This window comes from Callorhinchus milii, unplaced genomic scaffold, assembly GCF_018977255.1.
Source record: "Callorhinchus milii isolate IMCB2004 unplaced genomic scaffold, IMCB_Cmil_1.0 Scaffold1, whole genome shotgun sequence".
In the NCBI taxonomy this organism is placed as follows: domain Eukaryota; kingdom Metazoa; phylum Chordata; class Chondrichthyes; order Chimaeriformes; family Callorhinchidae; genus Callorhinchus; species Callorhinchus milii.
In genome coordinates, this window is record NW_024704742.1 from 88,304,412 (window position 1) to 88,326,465 (window position 22,054).

The window sequence follows — 22,054 nt, forward strand, 5'->3', positions numbered from 1 at the left end:
ACTCAACAGCTCATGTTTCAGGTTGACACTCCAGGGTCAGTCCTGGGGGAGCACTGCATTGGTGTCTTTTGGATGAAGTGTTAAACCAAGGTCCCATCAGCCTGTTCTTCAATGTTTTGGGTGGTCAGCCGGGTGTCTGACACATGCGGAAACCCATCACTATGCTGAAGAGTATCCAAACCAAACGGAAGGTTCCATTCATCCCATCTACACATGGAAATCCCAGAGAGAGATTGTTGCAATGGAAGGCGCATTCTCTCCCTGGAGGGACACATCCTGCTTACCTAATTCAAGAAAATATTAGGCCTAGGTTTCTCATCAAATCCCTTATGAAACATTGCACTTTTCACCACAGAGTAAATTGGAAACCAATGCGTGGTGTTTAAGAGAAAGACATCCATAAGAAATGCTTGTGTATGGAAAGGCTGCAGTTTAGAGGTAATGTATTGGGAAGGTTGAGGTTCCTGCTGGGAAGCTGCCACTGTTGCTGGCTTGGCTGCTGATAAATGCTCACCTACTTTTGGACTGCCCATTCTGTGGGACTTCAAGTTCACTGCATTATTTTCCGTATCTGTTACTGTTATGTTCTACTGATCCCAGTGTGCTGTAATGGTGCTAGCCTGTATGTAGGAATCTCTCACGGCAAAACTGTTTGTGGAGGAAGATATATTTTTCACCCTGGCTCTGTGGCTGCACAAATGCCATGGGGAATGTACAGTAAATGAATCAATCTATCGCAGAGCCAAAGCCTGACAAATAGTATGGGTTTTGTATTTCCCACACAATCCTTCTGAAAATGCTCAGCGCTCTCAATTCTCTTCTCCGCTCTGCTCAGCCTCTGCTCCAGGAACCACAGTGAAAAGGTCTGTTAGACCTTGTCACTTGACTCACTTCTTAGCCAGAGCAGTAAATAAGGCTAAGAGGCAGCATAGAATCATAGAAATTTACAGCGCAGAAGAAGGCCATTCAGCCCATCAAGTTTAGACTGGTCCTCAGAGCAAGCTGCACTTTCAATCCCATTGCTGTGCCCTATCCTAACCCCAAACCCCTTCAAGCCTCTAACCTTCATATACCTGTCTACTTCCCTCTTGAAACCAACAATGGACCTTACTTGGCAGGGCATTCCACATCCCAACAACTCTCTGTGGGGAAAAAAAATTCTCTGAACCTCCCCTTTCACTCCTTTTGTGGCTAGCTTATAACTATGTGCCCTAGTCACTGATTCCCCTATCAGTGAAAATAGCTTCCTCCTGATTCACCCTGTCAAAACCCTTCATAATTTTGAATACCTCTATCAGGTGTCTTCTCAACTCCAACAAAAACAGACCCAACTTCTCCAATCTCTCTTCATAACTATAACTCCTCAACCTTGGTATAATTCTTGTAAATCTCCTCTGTATCTCCTCTAAGGCCTTGACATCCTTCCTCAAATGAGTAGCCCAAAGCTAGTTGCATTACTCCAGTTGCGGCCAAACCAATGTTTTGTATAAACTCAGCATTATTGCTTTACTTTTGTATTCTATCCTCCTTGGGGGGAGGTAAGCGGGGTCTTCCTGGAGCTAAACTGGATCAAGGGAATCCTCCCACTCAGCTCCTGTTAACCCTGCAAGCCAAAGCTTTAATGTGAAGAGTGGTCCTATCTGAATGAGCAGCGGGAAAGCTTGTCAGACAATGGCAAGCTATGCCGATAGTTGGTTCGACTCCACTGCATATTCTGGGGTCCCCAATCCTTGGCGTTAGTACATCACAGGTGTTAGGGGCCAAATGACTTCTTTCTGCACTGATATTTATTTGATTTTATGGATTTTTACTTGACATCTGCTCCAAAGGTTTATCAACTACAAGCCATCATATGGTATCTATTCCATATTGTTTATTGGGTTGTGTACAAGCTCATTAAAATGCAATGACTGGCTCCTAATGAGTAGACTCTTTTTGTTTCCCCATTAATCTAACATCATAATTAGTAGCATTATCCAGTAACACACCATATGGTAATTTTCATTTCTCTTAAAGTGGAGTGGCAGCTCAGTTTGTCCAAAAAAATAACGACGGACTCTATTAAAATTCCCTTTCCTATCATCAAGCTGGGAGTGAGCAAATTATGTAAGCCTGAAGGAGTAGCATCAATAATCATTAGGTGAGAATTTTAGGGCAGTCACGTCTGCCTGTTATCAGCTCTTTGAGAGCGTGCATAATAACAATAATGTCTCAAAGCAATTCACAACATTTACTGTAAAGTGGAGTGGCTGTATTTTCTGGGCAAATGAGGAAACCAGTTTGCATGCGGCAATGTCCCACAAACAGCCATAAAGTGAAAAAAAAGTTATTTGAGAGGAACTCCCAATGGGATAACAACAACAATAGCTTGCAATTATATAATGCCATTCACACGGGGTAGGATCCCGGAGCCTTAACAGTGGTGGTGTCTGTCATTTGGCGGAGTCTGACGTTTGACAATGGTGGCGTCTGATCTCAGTTTAACGCTTCATTTGAAGGACAGCACCTCCAACAATGCAACACACGACCACCACCACCAACCAACTTGCATTTATCAAGAGCTCTTCATGGAGGATAGCATCTGAGAGCGCTGTATTGGAGTATCAGCCTAGATTATATGAGTTCCACGTCCTAATGTGGGGCTTGAACCCACAACCTCTTGTTCAGACATGATGGTGCTACCAACTGAGTCAGGCTGACACGTGATCCCAGCCTCCACCATACAACAACAACAAGATTACATTTGTATAGCACCTTTCACATCGGGAGGACGTCCCAAGGTGCTGGACAGTGTACAGCATTTCAGACCCGAGCTGGGATTGGGGGGAGAAGGGAGAGGAGGGGAAGGGGAGTGGCCGATGGCAAGGTTGAAGAGGAGGGTCTTGAGGTGGGACTTGAAGGAGGCTAAGGAGGGGGCGAGGCGGAGTGACTGGGGGATGGAATTCCAGAGGTTGGGGGCAGAGTTGCTGAAGGCTCTACTGCCAATGGTGGGGCGGGTGGGTCAGGGGACGTGGAGCAGACCGGAGCCGGCTGAGCGGAAGGAGTGGGCGGGCTGGTAGGGGATTGGGAAGTCACAGAGGTAGGATGGGGCAAGGCTATGGAAGGCTTTGTATGTGAGGAGCTGGATCTTGAACTGGATCCTCTGAAGGATAGGGAGCCAATTGACTCAGGCGAGAGTGGGGTAGATGGGGTCACGACGTTTGGTGAGGGAGAGGACACGGGCTGCAGAGTTCTGGATTATCTGCAGCCTGTGGAGGGAGGAGTTGGGAAGGCTGACAAGCAGGGCGTTTGCATAGTCGAGCCTGGAGGTGATGAAGGCATCAACAAGAGTTTCGGTGGCCTGAGGGGCGAGGTAGTGGCGGAGTCGGGTGATGTTACGGAGGTGAGGGAAGGCAGAGCAGGTCATGGCTTGAATGTGGGGAAGAAAAGACAGTTGAGGGTCGAACAAGACACCTGGGTTCCTGACTGGTTTTGGTGAGTTGTAGTGAGCAACCATGGAGGTTGATGCTGCCAGAGCCTGAGGTGCAGAGGTGTTGGGGGAGCCAATCAGGAGGTCCTCTGTCTTGTTCACATTCAACTGTAGGAAATTTGCCCTCATCCAGAACTTGATGTCCAACAGGCAGTGGACGCAGAAAAATAGAGTTGGGTGTCATCCGCACACATGTGGAAGTTGACCCCATGTCTGCAGATGATGTCACCAAGGAGAAGCATGTAGATATTAAAGAGGAGAGGGCCAAGGACAGAGCCCTGGGGGACGCCAGATGTGACAGTGCGGGGACTGGAGGAGAAACCGTTAGAGGCAACAAAGTGGAGACGGTGAGAGAGATAGGAATTGAATCAATCAAAGGCAGGTCCATGAAGATTGAGTAAAGAGGAGAGGCGATGTATGAGGATGGAGTGGTCGACGGTATTGAAGGTGGCAGAGAGGTCGTACATCCCTATTGTCTATTCAGATTGTGAGTGTCTCCAGGCACCGATCACTTATCGAGCATATCCTGTCAAGAGAGCAGAACTTTTACAGAAGAGTCACCCCAAGCCACCATCTGCCTTGTTCAACAGCTATTTTACTGCAAACAGTGCAACACGCTGGCAACAAGCTGATATTTCACAGGTGCACAGAATATGTCTTTTGTTTTCAATGGTGTGAAATAATACCTCAGGGATTATATAAATACCGTTTCCACCCTCATTATAAGTACACGTACGTCACCAAAGTGCAACAAAAAGCACAAGAGGAATTTCACCCTAGTAAATGTAGGTCTGATGTGAGGCACATACATCCTCATGGCAAGTTGTAGGGTATAAATTTCAGAATACATGGCAGGAGGTCTCAGAGTTATCCTTAACAATAATCCTTACATTTGGTGTAGCACTATTCATGTCAGGAGGACGTCCCAAAGCGCTTCACATCATATACTGTAAAGTGATGCGACTGTGTGTTTTGTGTGGTAGTCAATATGTGCACTTCAACATTCCACAAACAGCCATGAAGTGAGCAACCAATTTTATTTGGGGGATTATTGTCCAGGACACCAGGAGAAACGCCCTTCTCTTCTCAAATAATGCCATGAGATCTTTAACATCCACTTGAAGAGGCAGACAGGACCTTGATTTAACATCTCACCCAAAGTACCTCTGTCAATGCAACAACCACCCCAGCACTGCATCGGGGTGTCAGCTTAGAAACTATGTGATTTCAAGTCCCGACTTGGGGCTTGAACTTACAATCTCTGACTCAGAGGCGAGAGTGCTATAAAATGAGCTAGGCTGACAGACCTTTCAATTGAGGAACTGTGCACAGGATATGTGACTCCTGCAATACAATCAGTCTTCGATGCATGCCATGGCACATGGCAAACCATGCAAAGTTCTGAATGTTACCTACAATGAAAATAGTGGCCAATGTTCAGCTTTGCTTTGCTTTAAGCAAATTACATCCCGTGTAAGATGCACGGAGGCAGCTATAGAAATTGACAGAATGGAAGGCAATAAACACATCACAGTGCAAAGAATTGCCTGAGAATAAAACAAACTGAATGAATAAGACTTGTGAGGAGCATTCATTCAAACATATGGAACCAGAGCAAAAATGGACAGAGGTCAGGGTGAGAAATGTGATACGTCATAGCAATATCCTAGTTATTTACTGGAAAAATATGTGTATTGAGTTTGGATTAAAATGTTCCCTGATAGAAGGTGAAAGCACTGTATAAGATGTTGCTAAAGATTCCACCTTCTCTACATCTTCTCCTCCTGACTAAGTGCCCCCATTTCTGTGCCCCCCCATCCCTCACGACTCCCACTTACTCAATTCTTCTTGACAATGCTGTACCCTCACCACCAGCCTCGCATCCCACTCCAGCTCAGGTATGGAGCCATTATTGCCAGCTGCTTTGAGACATCTTCCCGATTTGAAAGGTGCTATATAAAGTAAATTGTATTGTACCCTCCTGTTAATCCTGATTGTTCTACAGTTTATGTACAAAACTATCGTCCACTACAATCCCTTCAAAACATTTCACGTGATATAATTTCACTGCAATCCTTGAGAATCAAACGGGAGGCTTGATCAGCAGGTAGCACTCTCGACTTTAAGTGAGAAGGTTCTGGGTTTAAACATTCCTCGTTAATTAAGGCTGATACTCTGATGCAGTACTGGGGTACACTGGATTGCTGGAGAGTGCATAGAATTAACTTGAGCGAGGTGCTCAAGACTGTCAGTGCTCAAGACTGTCAGTGCTGATATCAAGGCTGCAAGAGACATACTCATTTGCAATACATTGAGGATGCAATTCAACCTCCTGACTGTAACTCATTCTTTCCCAGCCCTTCAATGCTGTGGACCTCCCTCCTTACCTACCTCAAGACTTTCCTCCTAAATATGCAGCCTTTTGAAACACCAACCTAGATCACTTCTTATTTTATCTCTTCTTTCCTACTCTTCTCAACATTGGCCACGTCGTACACTGCTGATCTTGGCTTTTCATTTGGATTTCTCAATCTAAAAAACACAACAGGACTCCGTTTTACATTGCATTGGCAAGGCTCTGCTGTAGCATTCTTTGCAATTCAAGGAATGATTGTGCAATCTGAAGCAGTCATTCTCTTCTAATTTTTAAAAGCTTTATTTTATATTTGATGCAGCCGAGGCAATGACTAAAGTGGTAAGCTTCGGTATTATTTTTCTAATAGTGGACCCCCTCCCCACCAATGAATGGCTCATAGAGTACAGAAACGTTTTGCAACCTGGTATTGAAAGGCACTGTATAAAAATAAATTGTTACTTGTTAAAATACATTTTCTAAATGATTATAGGTCCAAGAATCAGAAGTTTTTTTAAAAAAACTTCAGAACCTCAAAGTTTTTCTAAACGCCAGAATTTCAAGTCCATTTGAAGATTCGATCCATTCATGTTTTAGTCCCGTAATTCCACCTAGTTTTAGCTGGTAAGATCATTTTGTCTTAAAATTTAAAATCATATAGAATTGAGGATATTTCTTAAATCTGGTCTTTCATTTGGAAGTCTCTTTTCTTGAAAACCCAGCTTCCAAACAAAAGAATTTAAGAATTATAATAATAATCCGTGCATTTGTTATAACGCTTTATCACGTCATTGAGACGTCTCAAAGTGTTTCACAGAATATATTGTAAAATGAATCGATTTTATATCTTGTGGGCGAAATGCGGCAGCCAATTGTACACAGCAGTGTCTCACAAACAGTCATGGATTGAGTGACCAAATTATTACTATATTATTATTTTTTGAAAGGATTATGATCCACGGAAAGCGATCCATGAATCGGCAATTTGTCCACAATTCTGGGCGATCTTAAATTGAAGTCAAAACAAACTGAAGAACTTAGATCCAAAAAAATTTCAGAATTCTTATGGTTTAAATGACACCAGATTGGAGCAAACGAGCACGCCCTAAACCCTTTTATAATCTATATAAACCAAATGGACTCCCGCTGCCAACCCTCGTCACAGATTGGTTGCTGTGAAAAATGACTGCTCCCGTGCAGCATGCCAGAACACTTTGTGTATTGCATATTTATTTTACAGAGTATATTGTAAATTTCTTTGTTGGCTCACTTACTGAAACTATTGTAATTACCTGCTACCACAGTGAATGGATGAGAACATTAGCTTTGCCATGTTCTTCCTCCCGTGATTTGCTCTACATTAAACAGCATGTGGCAACTTTATACCACCAATTTAGAAGCAGCTGCATAAATAATCAAATGCAGCAGAGTTATTGGCATTTGTTAAAAAAGTTTTAAACGGAGCCTTGTTGAATGCGAATGATGGAACACCTAGGGTAGTTCTTGGCACAGACTCTACCTGTGAAGTCATGCTCATTTGTGCCAGTCAACTGCATGAAGGCTTGTCATGGCAACTTTAAAAGTCAGCTAAATGCCGAAATGTACGCAGCTATCACTCCGTCCAGGTCAGCCTGCACCTTACGAGCATTACTGATACGTTATCCTCTCCAGGTGTCAAAAAATCACGAGTGAAATTGGGAAGATATTTCGGAAGAGATTCTGTGTGATAATTATCATGGACTCTCCCAACTTGCCCTCTGTTTTCGGTCGCCTTACTTTTAAAGTCTGAGCCAAGCGTTTGGTGCAAATATCAAACATTCAAATGACTGAAAATATAAACCCAACATGAACATTGTATTCTGTTCAATTCCTCCGTGTTGAATAGCTCGAGTAAATAGTGGTTTTATTTTTAATAGCGACAGAAAAACATTTTGGTTGCATTACTTCCCCTCCTCTCCCTCCACAATTAGCAATGGTAAAGAAGTTCTATGCTTTGGAAGTTCTATGCTGGGAAGGCCAAAATGACACAGAAATCCATATTAATGGATTGGCTGAGACAGAGATTTCCTAACTCAAGCCAAGTTGAAGCCAGGCCAAGAGTCTGGGTTGGCTCTGAGAGACAAAATTCAAGTTTAGCAAAGCAAAGAAAAAGCAAAGCTCTCTTTCTCTGTCTCTCTCTTTCTCTCTCGCTCCTCCCCGTACCCTGTGTAACATATTGTACTTTCCTCAGGCAACCTATGATGACTGCTTCTTAACAACATAATGAAAAAGGCTATTTCACCCGTTGAACTTCATTCCTCTACTACCCCAGCTGACCCTGTGAAATGACTGCACCTTTCTTTTGATGTGCCTAATGTTTTTTGTTGCTTTACCACCCCAAAATTATTTCCAATTTTTAAGGATTCTTTTTCCAAAAATATTTTATCACTGTTTAAATGAATGTCCTCTGGTCCAACATTCATGGTTTGGTGGGTGAATTATGTATTTGCATTTGATCTGTTGAAAAGTTTGTCTCTATTTGACCTTACTCATGACAGGAGTTTAAAGCGATCAAGAGAGGTGTCTTATTACTTAAATGCTACAATATCACAAAAGGAGCTACCTTACGTGATTCAGAGTCTTATACTGCAGGATTTCAATTGCGCTCATCCGATATTCAGTACAAGTGGAGCTTTGCACGTATAAAATAAAGCACGTGCACTGAACTCCACTGAACCAATGTTGAATACTGGTTAATTTGTAATGTTAATTAGCCAGCATTGGCGCTGAAACTTGAATAGTGCTGAGAACTTAAAAACGTTCCAGCAACCATACAGCAAGCTCCAAGCTTCAAAACTTTTTACATTTGAAGGCTGTTTCCGTGTCTCCTGGCCCCATCGGACGGAAGTTGTATGACAGCCAAAGTCAGGAACATAAAAGGGTTTGATGTTGAAGCAATGTAGGGGTAAAATGGTCCATATTCCTTGTGTTAATCAGCACAGGGAAAGGGTTCTAGAGGGGTTCAAATGCTTACCCCTAAGTTTTAAGTATGAAACAGAAAAATGCTGGCATATTGAGCTCACAGTCTAGGCCTAAATAATGATGCTTGCACTTGGTATAGTGCCTTTCATGTCGTGAAGACATCCCAAAGTGCTTCTGTGAAGTAGAATGACTGTATATTTATGGGTGAATGACTACACCCCAGTAATAATAATCCTTGCATTTGAAACGTCTCAAAGCGCTTCACAAAATATGACCCAGAAGTACAGTGCACTGCATTGACAGAGTTGGTACAACTGGCACAAGGCCTGAATGAATGAGAGACTAGCAGCCTCACGGTGGTCTCCAAACATGCCTACGAATCGGGTTCTATCCAAATGTTGGAGCTGTACTACACAGTTGGCATTATTTCGACATAGAAACCACATCGAATCAACACAAACTGTATCATGCAACTGCATCATAAATATGAAACACTAACAAACAGAAGCAGCATGTGTAGCATATATTTCTGTATAATGGGATCAATGCTGGAAACTATGCTCTGTGCGTGATCCAACTAATTCACTGCAGGGAGTCAGTATGACCTCGCTTGTCTGGTTCCTTAGCTATTTTGAAACTCAGAGGTGAAAATTTTCGATGCGCCTTAATTTTTTTTTGATGCATTACCAAACCTGCTGAAAAACATGGTAACTTCATATCAATTAACCAAAGACAACAACAACAACAAGATTCCATTTATAGAGCGTCTTTCACATCGGGAGGACGTCCCATTCACCACCTTGCTTCCCCCAGAGCACTGATTGTCACAATGTTTGAGCCCAGATTTGAGCCACAAGTTTCAGTGCTGCCATTGTTATTGACGACTGTGATGTTTCAGTGCTGCTTCATCGATATTGGCTTAATTCAAGCTGAGTTAGTCCGGTGTCCTGTGAAGGGACACTGCTCTGCAGTCAGCAAAGTTGGGAGTGGGGGTGTGGGGGGGGTGTGGTGGGGGGGGGGGGGGGGTTGAGAGCAGAAGAAGCTTCACATTCTGCAACCAGTCTTCAACAATAACACATTGGATCTGTTAAGAAGCATTGCAGTTTTCACCTAATTCAATTCTGCTTCAAAGCAACCCGACTTCAATGAAGAGGTCAATTCCCAAACCAAAACCTTAATTCCCCCATAAAAACCATCAATAAAGACTGAAAAACCAGTGGAAGACTAGGGACTGTTTCTCGAGGCCCTTTGCCTTCCAGACCATCCATTCTTCTACCAACTTGTCTGTCTGCCTAACCTGCCAACTGTCTCCGAATTCCAAGTCTCCGCATCTTCTCTGAGTTTCCTGCAAGGTTCCCAATAAAGCACATTCTGTAACGCAACTATGCAACATTAGCCTCATTTCTCTTGCCAACTGGGATTGTGACATTCTCAAATAATTAAATGGATTTGCTTGACACGATTAAGCTACCCTGTCCCACTGGAGCCTAATATATCATTTTCCATTTATGAAAATACTCCTGGATTATGATAGCTTTCAAGTTTCCCTACCACAAGCTAAACCAACCAATACAGGATTTCCAGGGTCATGCTTCTTAAATGTGACATTCAAATGATCTGTTCCAATGATCTACTGTCTCGTGTGCTGCATGACAGCTCAAACCGTACACACCAGATACATCCCATTTCCTCCAAGCGTTTTGAGGCATCATCTCAACATGAAAGGATTTATATAACAACAACAAATTGCACTTAAATAGTGCCCTCTACACAGGGTAGCGTCTCAGAGTGCTATATAAATGTACATTGTATTATTACTTTAAGACACAAAGGTATGTGCTGCTTCAATCTGGGAGTTTCAGTGATTGCTCTAATTTACTAACAAAAAGTCTCTTGTTGCCCTTTTAATTCCACTTGATAAATGGGCAGCTCTCTCTCTCCCCATCTACCAACAATAGCAGTTTCCATGTGATCATATTATTAATCAGGCCTGATTTATTTTGACAACAAAATAAAATACTAATTTACATGTACAGTAAATTCCTGATAACTTGACCCTGCCTTAATTTGTCACTATAATAATAATAATAATAATCCTTGCATTTGAATAGCGCTTTTCACGTCGGGAGGACGTCCCAAAGCGCTTTACAGAACACACTGTAAAGTGAATTGACTGTATATTTGTGGGCGAACGCGGCAGCCAATTGCGCACAGCAATGTCCCACAAACAGCCGTAGATTGAAAATGACCAATTTATTATTGTTTTTGGTTTTGGAGGGATTATTATTAGGCGTGTGGAGTAAGGAAACTTGCCCAAGGTTTCGCCCTGTGCCTGGAATTGAACTCAGGTCTCTCGCTTGCAAAGCGAGTGCTCTAACCACTGAGCTACAGGACTCCACAATCACTTAAGTTATCATGCTATCAATATCCTGGCACATTTATTTATGTATTCATACACATGCCTAACTCGCCATCCCTAATAAATCATCACTGAGCCCTTTTCCCTTTGAGTGACGAGTTATCAGGAGTTTACTGTGTATATATCACCTTTCGTGTCGGTAGGACATCTCAAGAATAATGGCTGAGTAACCGAGTTGGGGTGGGAGCTGAGGGGGTGGGAAGGGAGAAGATAACTGAATGTGAAGTCAAAAAGATACTTCTTGAGACAGACTTTGAACAAGGTGAGGGAGAGAGATCTGAGAACCAGGGTTCAATTGATGTTTAACAGGTTACTGATTGAGTCATTTACCTAAATTTTGAAACTGTTTTTCAGGCTTAAGTACATACAAAATTTCAGGCTTCAAATTAGTACATAAAATAATAATAATAATCATAACAATCCTTGCATTTGATATATTGCCTTATCATGTCTTCAAGATGCCTCAAAGCGCTTCACAGAATATATTGTAAGGTGAATTGACTGTAAATTTTGTGGGTGAAATGCGGCAGCCAATTGGATTGAGGGACAAAATTATTTATTTATTATTTGAAGGGATTATTATTTCTTGAAAGTGATCCGTCAATCGACTAAGCACTGGGTTTCTACCTACTGCTAGGTAAGCACACTCGTGTGGAGTAAGGAAACTTGCCCAACTTTTCACCCTGCCCGGGAATCCAACCCATGTCCTCTCGCTTGCGAGGCAAGTGCTCTAACTACTAAGCTACAGGATTCCACTATAGAGTGGTTCTACGGTTAACTAAAGTCTACTTGGGGAATTTGTTCATTAAAAAAAAGTAACTAGCTGGCAAATGGCAAATGTCATCATCTTAATGAGAGAAACGCATGTGGAAAAAGTTAATGCATTTGTTATTCCTTACAAGCATATCTCCCTAAATCAATGCAATATGTGACCATCACACATGCTCCGTCTGCACCCTGGGTAGCTAAATCTCAGCGAATTTCTTGATGAGGGTAGATGTGTTTGTATATACATATATATATATATACAGAGAGAGAGAAAGATAGAGAGAGATAAAGGTCAGTCAGTATTTGATGCATTTTACTTTTCCAGGGTGTTTTGTTATAATTTAGAGGCATTCTCCCTTTTACAACCAGGGTTAAAATCCCGAAGAAGCTAATACCTTTAGATATTTGTTTTGAAAAAGCTCAGAAGTATTAAAACCAGGGAAGGCTGCAGGGCCAAACTAATGGTTCTTATTATGTGAGAATGTGCTGTTATCAGAAATGGCAGCTATAAAGCAATGAGAGTAAGCCTTCCTTCTCTGCTAGTAAACACACCGCGACCAGTTATTCAGCTCAGAAAGCATGCAGAAAAATCCCATCTCCATCATTGTTCCTGCCATGTTTTCATGGATTGTTGGTACTAGTGTCCTCTGTCTTACAAATGCATTACAACCCTCGCGATCCATTTCCAATGGTAATGTCTAATCTGCATTTGGATGATATGATTGCATTACTATTAATGAAGGCACAGAGAAAGACAAAGGATGGGATGACTGAGATCCCATTATTAGGCATTCTATCTTGAGTGAATGTGTGATATCTAATCCTTGGCTAACATCGCAATGAACAACAGATTCGCTTCATTCAGAAACAGAATGTACTTGGTTCTGCAGTTGGGTGTAATGGAACTGCAGCAGTTGGGTGTAATGGAAATCCCAAGGTTGATTTGTAGCGGTACTAACGCAGAGATGTGTGGTAGCAGAAAGAACATTTCTCTTCCTGCTCCCATATGTCTGAAGAGATCCGCATATCGGCTAACCACCGTTATATCAAATGCAAGGATTATTATTATTATATGATATATTCAGTCAATTTCAATCATTGAGGTCTAAAATGCAGCAACTTCCAAAGGGACTTTTTCAATAAGGACTCTGAGTCACAAATGGAATCCCTTCTGGTAAGCAGAAGTATGTGACGCAGGGCATACCTTTAAGATAATTAACAAAAGGGCTAAGAGAGGGCTAAAGAGACATTTGTTTTACACAGGAGGTTGTCAGGGCAAAACTAGTACAGTGACTGTGGCAGAATCCATATACACCTTTAAGAGAGAATTAGATAAATATCTGAAAAGGTTAAATAAAAAGGGTTTGAGGGAAAAGGCAGGAGAATGGGGCTAAATGGAAAGTTCTTTCAGAGAGCCAGCATGGATGTGAACGGCTGAATTGTGCTTCTGTGCCATAAATTTCTGTGGTTCAGAAACACGGGTACTTGGCTCCAGAAGTAAAACTTGTGTCTAATGGGTTTGCATGTTTTGATGTCTTGTTATTGGCAGAAATGCCATTTGCTGTGTTGCAGACACCTGTGTGTGTTTTCAGTCTGCATGCTGACCCTACTGATTGCTTCCCTTCACTCTGGCTCTGGGGTGATGGGGGACCCAGTGAAGAGGAGGAGTCAGTCACATGAAAACACAAAGCAATCCTTCCCAAACCTAATCTTCACTGTGAAAACCTAGGTACGTTCATCACCACGACGTTTGGAAGAGAATGCTTTAACATGCTTTTCATCTCATCACACATCTGAAAAATGTTGCAAAAAGTCACATTGCTATAGCATTATACAATACAACAACGACAAGATTACATTTATATAGCGTCTTTCACGTTGGGAGGATGTCCCAAAGCGCTGGACAGTGTACAGCATTTCAGACCCGAGCTGGAGTCAGGGGGGAAGAAGGGAGGGGAGGGGAAGGGGGGTGGCCGATGGCATGGTCGAGCAGGAGAGTCTTGAAGGAGGCTAAGGAGGGGGCGAGGCAGAGTGACTGGGGGATGGAATTCCAGAGGCTGGGGGCAGAGAGACTGAAGGCTCTCCTGCCAATGGTGGGGCGGGTGGGTCAGGGGAAATGGAGCAGACCGGAGCCAGCTGAGCGGAAGGAGTGGGCGGGTTGGTAGGGGATTAGGAGGTCGCAGAGATAGAGAGGGGCGAGGCCATGGAGGGCTTTGTATGTGAGGACCAGGATCTTGAACTGGATCCTCTGAAGGATAGGGAGCCAATGGGGTTGGGCGAGAATGGGGGAGATGGGGTCACGGAGTTTGGTGCGGGAGAGGACACGGACTGCAGAGTTCTGGATTATCTGCAGCCTGTGGAGGGAGGAGTTGGGAAGGCCGACAAGCAGGGAGTTTGCATAGTCGAACCTTGAGGTGATGAAGACATGATCAAGAGTTTCAGTGGCCTGAGGGGTGAGGTAGTGGCGGAGTCAGGTGATGTTAAGGAGGTGAGGGAAAGCAGAGAGGGTCATGGCTTGGATGTGGCGAAGAAAAGACAGTTGAGGGTCGAACAAGACACCGAGGTTCCTCACTGGTTTGGTGAGTTGTAGTGAGCAACCATGGAGGTTGATGCTGCCACAGCCTGAGGTGCTGAGGCGCTGGCGGGAGACAATCAGGAGGGCCTCAGTCTTGTTCACATTCAACTGCAGGAAATTTGCCCTCACAGTGTCAAGTTCAGCTGTAATTGAAATGCCCATCTCTCTATTTAAATTGCTTGGGATCAGCTGGTTGGCTAACACATGCAGAAATCCATCACCATGCTTAATAATATCCAAACCAGACTGAAAGTTGCATGTATGCCACTAACACTTCTGAAATGCAATTGTGCACTCTCTCCGTGGAGGGACACATCCTGCTTATCTAAATCCAGAGCATGTTGGCAAGAGCCAAGGCTTGGGGAACCAAGGGTGTGAACTCTAGTACTGCTGGAGTTTAACCAGCTAAAGCCATTTATTAAAAGCACTGACTGGCAAGCTTCCTGACGCTTGTCCAGCGAGGACTACCCTATCTGGCCTCAAAAAGGAGGGGAGTTTCTCCTGGGCACCTGGCTGGCAATCCCCCAATAAATTGGTCATTCACTTTGTTGCTGTTGGGATCGTGTCACAATGCCAAAGTGACTGACTCCAAATACAGAATCACTGCACTTGACCGGAATTACCTGTGAAATTACAAGTATTTTGACTTAATAGACACTACATCAAATGCAAGGATTATTATTACTAGTGATCAGGATTAAAAGATTACAGAATATCTAATCACATTTTATTCCGATATTAAAATATCTACAGGTAAATGTACATTTCAGTTCTTCCACGTGAACTGAACTTCAGCCTGGCCCTCCAATAGACGAGAGCGCTCTGGGACATAATAGCATGATGCGGCCTGTGAAACAGAATAGGTGAGAGGCCGTGGCATGACCCTCCAATAAACCAGAGGCTTCTGTGATGTATCTGAGCATGTGTGCCCAAATGAGTGCCCGTACGAGTAACATCGCTCTCCTTGTGGCTCGGGAGAACCTATGCCTAACTCGCCACTCGGGATACCTCTCTGCTGAGCCTTATTCCCCTGGAGTGACAAGTTATCAGGAGTTTACTGTATATCTATACACTGTATATTTATATACTGTAAATGCACTCACAGAGCATCTTCTATACAACACCTCCTCAACATGAATTAGTTTTAAGAATCACAGACAATAATACTTCTTGTAGGACTGTAACGTTGCTTACTAATGCTTCCAATAAAATCTGAAACCACGCAGTAAACCTTAAGAGTCAGCCTTCAATGAAGGGAATAGAATGCACGAGCCAGGTGCCAAATACCAAAAGCTGCTTGCAATCTTCAGCATTGGAGGTTAGCTGTGACAGGCTGGCTCCCTGTCACAGAGAGCGAATTCATTTCAAAGTTGATATAAAGGCGGTGGTTGATGTGCTGGCACTCAACACTGATAGAATAAAAATAAAAACTTCAATTTTCTTCACCTGTACTCTTTTTGGCATTAGTTGTAATAGGTCAGTCTGCTTTAATCCAGCACATTTTTCTTACAAGTCTGATTTTCCCTTTGTGGCAGTGCACACTGGCTGTGGGAGTGGACTTTTTATTTAGCTAATGAGGAAGGAAAAATACTGGCATCGATCCACCAGATAAAATACGACTGGGTACAAATACAATTTTTTTCCTAAAGCTGGCAAAATGCAAATAGCTTTTTTAAAAAAGCACATTTTGGTTTATTACTGGGCTTTGATGGGTCAAGACGGGAGCAAGACTGAGAGAGGTGGGCATAATAATAAAATGACAATCCTTGCATTTGACATAGCTCCTTTTACGTTGAGAGGACGGCTCAAAGTGCTTCACAGGATTTACTGCAAAGTGATTTACTTCATTTTGCAGGCAGCCAATTTACGCCCAGCTTTTATGCAAGTGATTTAAACCATTTACTCCACCAATAAACAAAGGAAATGGGTTAAGAAACTACTGCCCCATTGTGGATGCTAGTGTATTTTTCCAAGCACAAAATTATCCAACAGAACACTCCAAACCTTTCTTTCATGCATTTCAACATTAATTTCAGAATGTTTGAAATTGGCGACTCTAACTCATCACTTTCTCCACACTGTGCATGGGATCAAGGAAATAAAATAAAAATTTAGTAACTCAATCCGTGACTATTTTTGGGACACTGCTGTGCGCATTTGGCGGCCATGTTTCACCCACAAAATATACAGTCAATTCACATTACAATATAAAAACAAAATGCAAAATACTGCAGATGCTAGAAATCTGAAACAAAAACAGAAGTCACTGGGAACATGTTGGGAGGGAGAGGCTTTGAAGAACTAATGGAGAGTGGAGAGGCAGGGCAAGGAAGACAAAGGAGAAAATGGGGTAGAGGACAGGGGATGATGGGTTAAAGAGGTGTGTCTAGGACCACATCATCACATCAGACAAACCTTTTCTCTCTTTGGTCTGCTTGTTTTGTTGCAATTTCCCCCCTTTGTTTTGCATCATTAATTCCTCTTTAACCCATCATCCCCTGTCCTCTACCCCATTTTCTCCTTTGTCTTCCTTGCCCTGCCTCTCCACTCTCCATTAGTTCTTCAAAGCCTCTCCCTCCCAACATGCCCCAGTTCGGACGAAGGGTCGTGGACCCTAAACGTTGACTCACTTTCCTTTCTCCGTAGATACTGCCTGACCTGCTGAGTGTTCCTCGCGACTTCTGTTTCAGTTTGACATTACAGTATATTCTGTGAAGCGCTTTGAGATGTCTCGAAGACATTATAAAACGCTGTATCAAATTCAAGAACTATTATTATTATTATAGGATCAAGTAAAAGATGACCAGCACATTCCTGTGTTGATGTAAACAGGATTAGCACATACAACTGGTCTGAATTCCACTGAGGTCAATCTAACCAATGGCTAGCCTATTTGTGAAGGTGCCTTTGATCTGAAAGGAAACAATTGACATTCATCACCTTTGATATTTTACATCTTTGCTGCGGTTGATTTGGGTTATGTGTAAGAGCTTACTCTCCCTGGTGCGAATGCCACTAAGTTCTTAACCACATTCAAAGCCTTTTTTGACAGCAATGGTATGTGATTGAATGCTATGTAGCGATGGTTGTTAAAGAGGCACCATCGTTTGCTTAGGAGAAAGAGGAGGAAGTTCTTTATGATAACAGGGCATAGCTTTATCACTGGGCTGTGGCCACGCTGTGTAAAGTGGTGATGGACAGAAATGTAACGGTGCCATATTGTGACAAATATGTTCCTCCCCTTATCTCTTCATTTCCCTCTCCCTCTATCCCTCCTTCTCTCTCCTCTCAATCTACCTTTAAATCTTGCCTAAAAACCTACCTCTTTATTCCTACAGTCACTTCTTCCTTCCTCCCCCCACCCTTCCTGGCTCGTTGTTGTACCCAGTGTTTGTGGAGCACTTCGAATCACTTCATTATCTTACATAAACAGCTATATAGATGCAAATGGTTATTATTACCAGTGATAATTAACACATTGTTCATAAAGGCATTTGAGAGAGTCAATGAAAAATAATGGGCATGGATTAGATTCCCTTCAATCCCCCACCCCCATCCGATTCCATCACAATATTTGAGCCCAATGCCTATACCACAGTGATTAGTGAGCCTGTGGATCATGAAACTTTAATGTTGTTTGACTGTATATTTTATGGCTGAAACGCGCAGCCAATTGCGCACAACAATGTCCCACAAACAGTCATGGATTGACCAGTCTATTATTATTGTTTTCTTTAAGGAATTTTTTTTTGTCTTCAGGCAATGGGGAAAAGCTAAGGTGGGGAGTAATAATCTTATTATTGACTGGACAAATTGATTGCATTTATCAACAAGTCAATAATTATTATCAGATAGAAATTTTCTGGTCTTTGAGGCTGTCCTACTATTTCATTAGATCACCCCAGATCTTCTAATCCCAGTTTCGCAACATTACAAGATTGGTTTGAATGAAAAAGGCCCTTTGGCCCATCTAATCTAACCCTCCAGAACACCCACCCTATCTAGGCATTAACCTGCTTTTTAAATGAGTTCAGTGCCCTGGCCTCATCACCTTTCCTGACAACCTGTTCCTGATTTAGTTCCTGTCTTTCATTATCCTGCCTTTCCTCCACATACCTTAAAAGTCTTATTTTCCGAGTATCTCTTTATAAAACAGTCAAATTGTTGCCAAGCCATTTTTTCTGAGCCAATAAACATTGTGAATCTCCTTCCGTGTGAATTTCAAAACCATATAATTGAGAGAATTGTGGCAGCTCCCAATTTGCTATTGGAATTGATAGTGTCATGCAGATAGTTTATATTAGCATAGGAATTTCTGCCTTGCAAGTTATAAATTCCTGATGATACAACTCAGCATAACTTGAGGAACATTCCTGTATATCTTTAACAGGAGATGGCTTGTAGCTTGAGAACTTGACCTTGAGCCATGCTAAAAAAACTCAGTTCGTAGTACTAAATCAAGTGATAAAACAGTAAAGCACACGCATGACCTAATGTGTAAAGGCACCAAGCATTAAGCTATACAGATGGGATGGTTGTAGGTTCGAAGCTGTGTCTTGAAAGCTGAGCTTGGTCTGGGTGGAACTTCTACAATAGACCTTAGTAACCCTGTACAGGAAGTGTGTGTGGCTGAGCTTCAAATGAAGACAACAACAACAACAACAACAAATTGCATTTATATAGCCCCCTCCATGTCGGGCGGCGTCTCAGAGCGTTTAACAATGGTGGAGCCCAACGCCGAGCTTGGGGGAAGGGGAAGGTGACCATAGGAACGGTCAAATAGGAAGGTGTTCAGGCGTGACCTGAAGGTGGGGAAGGAGGCGGCAAGGCAAATGGGTTGAGGGAGGGGGTTCCAAAGTTTCGGGGCGTAGTGGCTGAAGACATGGCCGCGATGGTGGAGCGGAGGATTCGGGCGATGTGGAGGAGGCCGAACCCAATAGAGCGGAGGCAGCGGGTACTGCTGAGGGAAGAGAGGAGGTTAGAGAGATGGGGGTGTGCCAAGGAATGGAGGGATTTAAACACTAGAGTGAGGATCTTGAAGTTCATCCGCTCTGTGACAGGGAGCCAGTGGAGTTTAATAATAATAATCCTTGCATTTGATATAGCGCTTTTCACGTCAGGAGGACGTCCCAAAGCGCTTCACAGAATACACTGTAAAGTGAATTGACTGTATATTTGTGGGCGAACGCGGCAGCCAATTGCGCACAGCAATGTCCCACAAACAGTCGTAGATTGAAAATGACCAATTTAATTATTGTTTTTTGGTTTTTTGGAGGGATTATTATTAGGCGTGTGGAGTAAGGAAACTTGCCCAAGGTTTCGCCCTGCCTGGAATTGAACTCAGGTCTCTCACTTGCAAAGCGAGTGCTCTAACCACTGAGCTACAGGACAGGAGTTTGGCAAGGATTGGAGTAATCGGGGTACGAAGTTTAGTGCAGGTGAGAATGTGGGCAGCAGAGTTTTGAATGAACTGGATTTTGTGAGTAGTGAAGGAGGGGAGACCGGCGAGGGGGTTATTAGAGTTGTCCAGCCGAGAGGTGACAAAGGCATGGACAAGGTTTTGGCAACTTTTGGGGTAAGCTATTGTCGGAGACCGGCAAAGATGGAAGAAAGCGGTGCTGGTCAGGGACTGGATGTGGGAGAGGAAGGATAACTGGGGATCGAACCTGACGACTAAGTTGCGCATGGGTTCAGAGAGTTTTAAGGACAGGTCAGGTAGGTTGAGGAGATCGAAGCTGTGGGACAGAAGAAGTCGACGGGAACCTAAGAGTTTGGCTTCCATCTTGTTGACGTTTAACTGCAGGAAATTTGTGCTCATCCAGCTTCCGATGTTCGACAAACAAGCTGACAGAACATCAGGGGACTGGGGGTCACATCTGCAGTGAAAAAGTAGAGTTGAGCGTCATCCGCATACATGTGGAAGTTAATCCCGTGTCTGCGGATGACATCACCGAGAGGGAGCATACAGATGAGGAAGGGAAGGGGGCAAAGGATGGATCCCGGGGCTATCCCGCAGGTGACCGGGTAGAAGCGCGAAGAAGAGGCATTTGCAGAAATGTAGTATTGGAGGTTTGTAAGATAGGACGCGAACCAAACGAGTACGGTCCCACTGAGGTGGATAATGGAGGACAGGCGGTGGGGGAGGATGGCGTGAATGCAGTGGAGAGGTCCAGGATGACGAGGAGGCAGAGGGAGCCCTGGTCACAGATAGAGAGGATATTATTTGTGACTTTCATGAGCGCTGTCTCTGTACTTTGGGCAGGGCGGTAACCGGACTGGAGGGGCTCGAGTTGGGTGTAGAGGGAGAGTTGTGCGTGAGTTTAGTTAGCAGCAATGCGTTCCAGAGCTTTGGCAAGGAAGGGCAGGTTTGAGAAAGGGTGGTAGTGGCCGAGGTTGGAGGGACCGAGGGTAGGTTTTTTAGGAAGGTGGGTGATGACAGTGGTTTTGAGGGCGAGTGGGACTGATCCTGAGGAGAGATACTGGTTAATAGTGTCTGCCAGCAGTGGGCAGAGGAGGGGGAGCTGAGTGATCAGCAATTAGGTGGGGAGCAGGTGGTGGGTTTCATTGTGGTGATGGTGGATGAGAGGAAGGAAGGAGAGATAGGGGCAACTGAATGTAGGATGGGGGCCGTGGTAGGAGCTGAGGGCTGGGTGGGTGAAGAAGATGGAATGGGGTTGGTGGACGGTGACACGGGGCAAAAGGATGAAGCAGCCAGGCGGATGCTGTCAATTTTAGAGGTAAGGAAGTCCATGACCTCTTTGCACTTGGGGTTAGGTGTGACGATTGAGGATGCTAGAGCGGGCGCACGGAGGAGGTGGTGGGCAGTGGAGATTAGGATTTTGGAGTTATTGTTGGCCTCCAGTAGGATGTTTGACAAGACAAGCTATATTACTGTCCACACATTATGTAGCTTCATGCATGAAAATGGATATGGCCAGGATTTGTCCTGGACTTGGGCCAGCAACCACAGATATGAATAGCATGATGTTTTTCTACAAAATACACAGTCACTGCATATTACAGTAAAACCCTATGAAAGGCTTTGAGGTATCCTCTCAATGTGAAAAGCCCCATATCAAATGCAAGGATTATTGCTATTTATATGATAAATCCAAGAAACTTCAAGAGACAAGAGCACTGGAATAACTAATTCCTGATAGTGCCTTGGCATTTTAGTGTACTCAGATCTGGAACAGACTTTTCCTGTGGGATTTTGTTCATTCTTTCTTTCACTGTCTTTACCTCAATGCTTTTCCTGCCCAACGTGGGAGTGAGAATACACTGCGTGAGTATGGAAGCAATTAAATTGCAGGCTTGAGGTATTTTTATCTAAGGTGTTCAGAATCCTTTAAATCCACTGGGGACGTGTCAAAAAAACATATGTCAGATTCAGGAAAAATAAGTTTTATATCATCACTAATTTGGAATTTCGGAAGAGAAGTTCCTTCACCCCATTGAGTCCACACTGCTTCGGACCACAACGCACAACCACTTTCCTTTAATCCACGA

The 22,054-nt window shown here is 43.5% G+C and overlaps 1 protein-coding gene across 1 annotated transcript in view; it reads right to left on the reverse strand.

The window, feature by feature from the left end:
• glis3 (GLIS family zinc finger 3) overlaps positions 1 to 22,054 on the reverse strand; it is a 281,629-nt gene that overhangs the window by 106,001 nt on the left and 153,574 nt on the right. The gene's annotated exons all lie outside the window — the stretch shown is intronic.